This window comes from Cannabis sativa, chromosome X (genome assembly GCF_029168945.1).
Source record: "Cannabis sativa cultivar Pink pepper isolate KNU-18-1 chromosome X, ASM2916894v1, whole genome shotgun sequence".
Classification (NCBI taxonomy): Eukaryota; Viridiplantae; Streptophyta; class Magnoliopsida; order Rosales; family Cannabaceae; genus Cannabis; species Cannabis sativa.
Genome location: NC_083610.1, coordinates 31,530,923 through 31,540,807, shown reverse-complemented (window position 1 = coordinate 31,540,807; position 9,885 = coordinate 31,530,923). Strand labels below are relative to the sequence as shown.

The following is a 9,885-nucleotide window of genomic DNA, read 5'->3' as shown; positions in this document are numbered from 1 at the left end:
GTTATCCGTTTTCCATGACACGTGTCTATATAGTAAGCTACAAACTTAAACAATTTAATAGATATAAATATATCATGTCACCAACCAAATCACTGCCTGAAATTCCAAGCCATTTTTTTTGTCAGGATTCCAAGCCAATTTTTATTAAGCAAACTAATGACTAATGTGATAGCATGTAGGTGGTAACGATATACTCAACTTAGCTTATGACAATGCGGTCGAACTGAGGCTTGTGGCGACTATGGAGCTTCTGACCACATGTTTGTTATCGCTATCCTTCCAACTGAGGTACCCAAAAACCACGGTCTCTTTCAAAATTATTGGACCTTCTATAATCAATTTGAAGCTTTGCTTCTCGTTCTTCTCTTGGAAGACCAGCTTATCTGGGTTAACACAAACATTCAAACCCTTCATGGGAGTCACACTGGCCACGTAGGTTGACTTTCCCTCGCCTACATTAGTAACAGTCCTTCGGAACTCCCGTACTTTTTTCATAGTGGATTCTGAATCATTTGGATTGAAAAACGCTATGAAGGATGGATAGTTAAGATCAATCGACGGAGTCGAACAATTCAATGAGGTTGACATGGTAATGATTTTGATTTGCTTCTCTGTATAGTTTAGTGCACAAAGAAGATTAACATAATCTTGAGAACCTACTTCGTAAATTAGCCCTGGGTCAAGTGCCTTGTTAGGGTTAATATGGCCTGCTCCCATGGCTAGCGGAGTGGCCGGTTCATTACCCAAGCCTATGTCTTTGATGGGGCCAAGAGTATTATCATAGTTTTATGAAGTGGTCATTATAGCTGAATGTATGGCGGAGGGGCTCCAGTCCCGTCTCGCACCTTTAATAAGCGCTGCCACCCCGGCTGCATGGGGACACGACATCGATGTCCCCGACAACAGATTGAAATTACTAAAAAGTGAATGGTTGTTAATGGTTGCTACTGAATTGTTTGATGGCCACGCAGCCAAGATTAGCGATCCAGGAGCCATTATGTCGGGCTTCAAGATCTTCGGACAGCTGGGCGAAGGACCCCGAGAAGTGTAGCTAGTTGCACTAGGAGCCGGTTTAATTCCAAGATGTGTTAGGTGAAATCCCATGGTGGCTTTTGGTTCCGAATTGGTGTTGACGTAATCTTTAATGATTTCGCCGTCTTTCAAGTTGAAAAATATAGCAGGGAATGAGGTTTGGATGAAGAGCTCTAAGTCGGTGTTGTTGGTAATAAAAACAGCTCCAGCTACATTAGCATTCTCCACATTACTAAATTGATCAGATAATGAATCATTCCTGTCTTCACAAACCACATATTTATGCCCGACTTTCTTCAGTTTATTTGGATTATCACATTTATCCATATAGATAATCGATATTAGGGATTTGGATGAATTCCCGGGGAATACGGAAGACCCCGGAATGGAAACTCCATTCCCAAGGTTTAGTGTTCCGGTGAATTGCCTGTCAATCGTACCGGCCGCAACGGTTAGAACCCAAGGAATCCCATTGTGCAGAGTGCTAAAGTCAGGTCCTTCGTTTCCCGCTGACGTGGACACAAAAACACCATTGTCCCTGGCAGCGAAGGTGGCTATTGCCACGGGATCCTGATAAAGAGGAACCGAATCTAGTCCAAACGATAACGACAACACATCAACACCATCCATTATTGCTTGATCAATGGCTGCGATAATATCTGTAGTGTAAGCACCTTCATCCCACAAGGCCTTGTACATAGCAACCCTGGCCAGCGGCGCCACACCTCTCGCGGTCCCCTCAGCATATCCAAAGTACGAGGCACCACTCACGTAGTTCCCTGCGGCTGTTGATGGTGTGGGTCCCGTGACCGTCTGTGTCCCGCGTGGAGTTTACGGCAATAGTAATGTTTGGGAGTTTGGCGGATAGGCCTTTGTTAAAGAACCTAGCGCCAATTAGTTTTTTGTTGCACAACGATGAGTTGAACTCGGTCCCGCTCTCACATTCTCCTTTCAACCTGGTTGGAATATCGGACATTCCCTCGTCACCAAAGCTTTTGCTCTCTGGCCAAACACCAGTGTCCACCAACCCGATTATTACGTCTTTGCCGTAGTGGGATTCCGGCCATGCTCCTGTATCTGGATTGAGGCCAAGGAATTGGGACGTGTGAGTCGTGTCAGGCTTAACGGGTAAGTCTTTGATCGACGAAATATAGCCTGGAGCTCCCTCTAAAGCTTTGAGTTCCTCCATCGAAAGACTTGCACTAAAACCTTTTATGACATGAGTGTAGCTATAGATGAGCTTAGAAGAAGAGGTAATGTGAGCATTTTCTGACAGAGTTGACGTCAGCGTAGCTGAGTACCAGGCATGGTTATTGGAATAGACTTTGGGCATTGCTGATGAGTCCATATTGATTATGTAATTATCAGTTTGAGCCGAGATAATAGCGAAAGTTAAGGAACACAATAAGAAAGGAAAATACCAAAAACTATTACGAGAAACCATGTTGGATATGAGAAGTTGGAAGGGGGATGAGTATTATTCTTTTTAGTAGTAGAAAATACTTAAGTGGATGATATGTATTGTGATGAGATTGAAGATTAATTATTTCAAGTATGGGAACCTATAAAATGAGTGATCAAACATACTATTCACCTTTATTTTTCTCCCAACATGGACCACAAGGTATCTTATTGGGAATGGGACCCACCACCTCCACTAGTTCCGTTGCTTCGAATTCATAATGCCATGAAAGTTGCAATGAATATAAAATGTAAAAGGCTGTCCACTAGTCACCTGACTATGGCTTGACAAAATACATTAGAGAGCAAAATATAAGGGTGTTATATTGTTGGACTGAAATAGATGTTCTTTTAAAAATTTGTATGGATGTTATTTTTTTTTTATATAAAAATTAAAGTAAATAAAATTATATAATTTATAATTAAAATAAGCAATATATTTATAATTTAGTGTTTTAAGGGTTTTTAGAAGTAAGAATGTGAAAAAATAATATAGAAATAAAATATTATATTTTTAAATAATATAAAAAAATTTAGAAGCTTTAAAAGAATCTTTCCATTAGAGATATAACGGATCAATCATATAACATATTTAAACTACTGGCCATATACCCATGTGATTGCTAAAATAAGTTTTTCTTCCTCCTTCTGAAGTCAATCAAAACCGTCAATCGGGTAATGTTGAAAGGGATATCGGCAATATGGAATATATACAAATTTATCAATTGTATGGACCGCAACGCAACACGCTGTCATGATGGACTGCACTACTCAACTCCACAGCACACGCCAAGGAAAAGTGGAAGCAGTCTCTATAATCGCAACGGACACGTGTCTCCATCATTTTGTTACCAAATGATTGATCGTTAATTAAACTTATAATGATTCTTTTTGGATTCAAATCTACTTTCCTAAAAAAAAAAATATCTAATCTATTGTTATGCAACACTTGTAATATTATATATATATATATATATTTTTTTTTTTTGAGAATATCACTCTTATTATAAATTAAAATCATTTACAACAACAGAAAAAATAGAATAGGAAATTTCTCTTATCCAACCAATGTCATCATGCAACCCTAAATCAAATTTAGCTAAACCATGTGCTACTTGATTAACAGTGCGTTTCACATGGGTGACTATAACTCCAGAGAAAAAGGATAAAAGACAACGAACATTCATAATAAGATCCGAAAAATAAGATAAATCTGTCGAGGAAACATTTAAGGCTGAGGAGACTCTCAAAGCATCACTTTCAATATGAGTTAGTGATAGTTGTAATTGCAATGCCCAATTAAGAGCATGGAAAAGTACTTTTGCCTCCATCTCATCAGATCTGAAACTTCCTCGATAGCTTTTGAAAAAGCAGCAACAACCATTCCATTATGATCTCTAATGATTGCTACGACCCCCATTTTTTTCTGCTCCAAAATTGGTAGTTGCATCAATGTTCAATTTGAACCCATTTTCATCCGTGGTGGCTGCCATTTTTGAACCTGCTTGGAAGGGACTGATCTTGGCATAGCAGCAACTTGATTTTCATTTACAGTAGCGTGTAAGATAAGTCTTTTGGCACGTATGAAATCTTCATGGTAACTTGTCGCAGGTTGCCGTGGTACACCGCCATGAAAGGCCCTATTCCTATCAGTCCATAACCCCCACAACAAGCAAATAATGACCTCAAAATGTTCTTGGTTATGGATTGTAGATAGATGATGTAAGTAATCACCATTAAACATGCATTGAGCATGTTTAAAATCAATCTGAAACTTAGAAAGCTTCCATATTGCTTTAGCATGTTTACATCGGAAGAGAGCATTGCCTATTGATTCCCAACTCGAAGCACAAAGTGAGCATTCACCTGAATCTATTTCTTGAAAAGTGCAGCAGCAGTTGGTAGAGTACATTTTGAAAAACTTTCCAAGCAAAAATATGGATCTTAGGAGGTAAATTTAGGTTCCAAAAAAATTTCCACCAATCTCTATGTTGATTGGAAGTTGAGGAATTTTGTTGTTCTTCCAAATGAAATCCTTATTTGACAGTGTAAGAGCCATTTGTAGTGTAGTGCCAAATTAACCTGTCCTGATCAACAAGTATCTTAGAGGAATTGACAATATACGTTACAAGTCAATTGGCTGAAACTACATATTTAGCAGAGAGACATTCTAAACTTGATCCTCAGTAATGAAGCTCGATATAAGCATTGAAGGAGGGCCAGAAAAACTAACAGGTTAAAACTCATTGTGACTCGGTATCCAAGGATCATATCCACTTGCATAATGAAGACCATTACCAATTTTATATCGCAGCCCTTTAATCAACAATTCTCTACCCCAACAAATGCTTTGCCATGTTAAAGATGGTGAGTGGCCAATGTTAGCATCTAGGAAAGATGAGTTTGAAAAATACCAACGTTTGAGTAAACGACTTAGTAATGAATCAAGCATATCAAAGATCCTCCATGCTTGCTTTGCCAAAAGTGCCTGGTTGAAGTGAATAAACGATCGGAATCCCATACCACGTTCATGTTTTGATTTGCATAGAGATTTCCATCGCTTCCAATGTATTTTTGTGCCATTCTGATTACTTCCCCACCAAAAGTTTGCCATCATACTCTCCAACTGGTTACAAAATTTCTTTGTAAGCCTAAAACAACTCATATTGTAAGTTGGGATGGATTGTACAACCGCTTTCAAAAGAACTTCCTTCCCCCTAATAGAAAAAATTTTCTCATTCCAAGCATGGAGTAGTTTCCAGACATTTTCTTTGATATGACTAAAACCTCTTGCTTGTCTCATCCAGAGTAAGAGGGTAACCCCAAATACCGCTCATGACATTCAGTTATTGGCATTTGTAACGTTTGAGCAAAAAAATTCTGGGCTGTGACCGAGGTATTAGGAGAGAAGGACATCACAGATTTGTCATTGTTAAGAACTTGCCCTGAAGCTTTGTGATAAATATAAAGAGACCTTTTATTTGATAATGCAGAAAGTTGGGTAGTTTGAAAAAATAATAAGCTTTCATTAGCAAAGAGCATATGTGATACCGAAGGAGAATTGCGTGAAAATCGTAACCCTTCAAATTACCTGCTTGTTCTTCAGATTGTAATAATCTCACTAGTCCCTCTGAACAAATGAGGAATAAGTACGGGGATAGGGGACCACCATGACGCAAGCCACGGTATGGTTGAACACGACTAACCACCTCACCATTAAGAGAAAAAGGAAAAGAGCTAGTGGTTATACACCTCATGATAAGAGATGTCCATTTGGAATCAAATCCCATCTTAAGCATGATTGCTTCAAGATACTGCCATTCAACTCTATCAAATGCGTTACTCATGTCCAACTTTAGAGCAGAGTACCCAATTCTACCTTGTGTTTTGTGTCGAAGATGATGTATGAGCTCAAAAGAAACTAAGATGTTGACAGTGATTAATCTATCTGAAAGGAAGGCCGATTGGGTTTTTAATATTACAAAACATAGAACTTTTTTGAATCTGATGACAATTATCTTGGAAATAAGTTTGTAAATAACATTATACAACTTATAAGACGATAATCACTCATTGGAGCTGGGTTGGACACTTTGGGAATCAATGTGATTATAGACTTGTTGAGCTTTAACATGTCAAGACCTTCATTAAGAACACCAAGAACCAAATTAGTAACAGATGACCCAACAATGTTCCAATAATTTTGATAGAACATGGCAGGCATCCTATCACAACCGAGGCTCTTGTCAGGACTCATAGATTTAAGTGCTTCATACACTTCATTGCTTGCTAATGGCTCTGTTAGGGACAGATTCATGTCATGAGTAATTGTGGCTCGGATGGCAGAAAGTGTTTCCTGTAGGGAATGAGAATCAACAACATCTGAAGTAAATAAATTGCCATATTAAGAGCATATAACATGTGGCATATTTGCTTTAAAGGTGACACGAAAACCTTGATCATTCATTAAGAATTTGATAGCATTTTTGGTCTTCCTTGATGTAGCATGAGCATGAAAAAATTTTGTATTTTGATCACCACATTGTAGCCAATCAACCCTTGATCTTTGATGCTAATATTTTTCTTCTTGTTCAAGGAACTCGTCCAAAATAGCCTCAAATTTTTTTTAATTCTACTGCATTGTTTAAAAGAGTTGCACTCTGCTGCATTTGTGAGATGTCTCTTTTAAGGTGACCAAATTTTTGCACATGGCATTGTTGTAATGCATCAGTACAAGAGTGTAAATTGTGCAAGAATAGATCAATTCTTCCATTAATATTGGTAGACCAATGCTGTCGAATTATGGCAGCAGCATCTGGTTCATTCAACAAGATTTTTTTAGATCTAAATCAGGTTTTCGTTTGTTCAAAGATTAGTAATGCACTCAGACAGCTATAGCACGATGATCCGACGATTAATAGTCCAAATGCAATGTTGTCAAAGGTTGGAAAGTGTTGTTCCAAAGATCATTAGTGAAACACCAATCTAAACGCTCTTTAATTGCATCCACTTTATGTCTATCTTTAACCCAAGTGAACGGATCATCTTCAAAACGCAGCTCGTTTAAGGAACAAAAGTCTAATGCATCACAAAACTCGTCCATTTGTTTTTCATTCTGCAAGCCTCCCCCATGCTTATTTTGATTAGAATAAAGTTTGTTAAAATCACCAATAACCTTCCATGGGAGTAAAGGAGCAACGTCTTTAAGTCTTTTCAGAAGAGTCCATGTAGTACTTCTGTTATGTAACGCAGGAGCCCCATAAAAAGCAGAAAAGCGCCACTTAGGACCATTTGGGAGAGCCATGTAACCATCAAACACATTTGTATTGAAATATTGCAAAGTTACATCTACATCATCTTTCCAAAGTAACATAAGACCACCACTAAACCCTACTCTTGGGACTTCAAGTCCATTGTTGAAATGTAAAAGATTACAAATACGAGAAATAGAATTATTAGCTAATTTAGTTTCCATAATAAAAAGTACAGTGGGGGGTTTGCTCTTTGACTAGAAAACGAAGTTTGCGGATAGCACTCGGGTTCCCCAATCCATGAGCGTTCCAACTAATGATTTAAATGTCTGCTTGAAGGACTGGAAACCAGCCTCCGCAGTATTGTCTTGAGAACCAGCAGAATCCATGGTATCATCAGATGCTTGGCGGTGAAGTTCATCTTCAATTGACAAGGAAGAAGTGGTAACATTTGGTGTGTTTCCTCTGCATCTTTTCATCGTTTGCCTTAGAGAAATGCCATCATTTGTCTTTTAATTTGCATATTTGGGTGAACATTCTCCTGCTCCTTTGACAAACCAACAACAGTAGTGGCGAGTGATGTGGAATCAACCATAGAAAAAGGAGTTTGGATATGCTTCAACTGTTTATTCTTGGAAGGAACAACAACTGGTTGGGTCAATGGGGGATAAGTGGCATATGTATTGTTGAGGATAGGCAGAGATGGCATAGGTGTGTAAATAGCAAATAGATGAGTATAGTTGTTTAAATGGTCATCTGTAGAATTTTCCACGGGCTTGATTTGTGTTACATTCCTCACTGTTTGAGGAATAATGATCGAGGATTGGTTTAGCCGTGAGGGAGCAAAGGTAACAGATGGGTGTAGATGATGCACGTTGGGGTTAGTAACCAAATTTTCACTAGTTAGAGACCTATTCCCAATGGTTCATAGCCTGCATTCTTTTCAATGCCAGGATCAACAACATTGGATTGGGAAGATTCACCACCAAACAATTGACGAGGTTGTGGCATTCCTCTTATTCCAATTGAGGTATGGCTGAAGTGAAACTTTTTTTTTGCAAGACAGGTCAACAAAGGCCAAGTATTACCTTTTGAAAAATTTGTTTTATAACGATCATAACTTGAAGTTGGAAGTGCAGATCCTTTAATGAAAGGTTTGTACTCGAGTTCGGGTTCTTCACCATTGTCAATCTTTTCAAGATAAACAAGGCATTTATTAAAAGGACGGCCTATTCTCCCACACTCCATACAATATTCAGGCAATCTTTCATAGAAAAAATAAATTTAAAATATGTCTCGCATATGAGATAAAGAGATCATTCTTCCCCTCTTTAGAGGCTTTGAAACATCAATGTTAACTCTTATTCGTAAAAAAGGCCCCCAACATTCATTTAAAGAATCCTTGAAAACATCTATAAATTCACCAATTATGTTACCAAGAGAAGTAGCTAATGTCTTGGTCTTGCCGAATAAGGGTAGGCGATAAACTTGTATCCAAAAAGGAATGAATTTGAGGTCTTCCAAAGTGAAGTTTTTCCCAACCTTCGGAGTATGCAGCACAATGTGGTGGTTTTGAAAGTGGTAAGGCTCTCGGTTCAAAACTCTGATTTTGTCACCTTCGCATCCGAAAGTAAGTAAGAACATGTCTGAGGATTCTGAAACTTTAATAGGAAATCTCTCGTCCCAGTGTTCAGCCATTTGCTTCTACAATGTGGATAGCCAAACCTTTTTCTTAGTAAGAATTTTTGCATACAAAACAAATTCGACTATTGCTAGTGGAGAAACAACTTCAACATCATGGAATTGAAAGACGGATTCTTCATCTTCAGTGAGTGTTATTTTTGATTTCATCTTACGAGTGAGTGGATCCATTAGAAGAAGAGAAGGGGAGAGAAGGGGTATAGGAGTAAATTGACTAAAACAAACAGGAGGCAAGATCATTGGAGGAAAACCAGCAGAAGGAAGAAAATAACTGCTATAAAATTGCTAAAAACAGGGCATTTTGAAGAAAAAAAACTGCAAAAACCATGAAGGACATTAACTGCCACAGAGCACTAAAAGGGCAGACGCTCTTTGTAATACTACATTCATTGTATTGATTTTTTCTTTTCTCCAAAATAGAAACTAAATATTCAAAGTAAATACCCAAAAAAATCTTAATTCAAGCTATATTAATATAAACTTTAAAAGGATTAAATATATATTTACGTAATTTTTATTATCCATATATTTATAATATTTTCTATCTTTATAAATTTTTGTTGCATGGTTCTTTTCTAATGCTGTTAATTTTTATTATTTATCTTCTAATTTTTTTTATTATTAGTTTTTCAAAAAAAAAAAAAAAACTACATTCTAGATTAAGTTCTCTCTCTTTTTTTGTTTTTTTTATTTACACCAAATATTAATTTTTTTTCCAAATTTTACATTTATATTTCGATAAGAAATTTTGGGAGTTTTCATTTTTATAATCTATGGCATTGTATCTTGTTCATAGTGGTTTTGACAAGATCAATCTCTGCAAAGAGTTAATATGCCTATATCCACTGAAAATAAGTTCATCTCATTCGCAGATGGATGTACATTCAGGGGTGGATATGAGTTTTGTTGGATTTTATGTCCTAAATCAAACTTATTTCAA

At 37.4% G+C, this 9,885-nt stretch overlaps 1 pseudogene; it reads right to left on the bottom strand.

Moving 5' to 3' along the window:
* Window positions 1-204: 204 nt before the first annotated feature.
* Window positions 205-2,476, bottom strand: LOC115721826 (subtilisin-like protease SBT3; annotated as a pseudogene).
* Window positions 2,477-9,885: the final 7,409 nt, after the last annotated feature.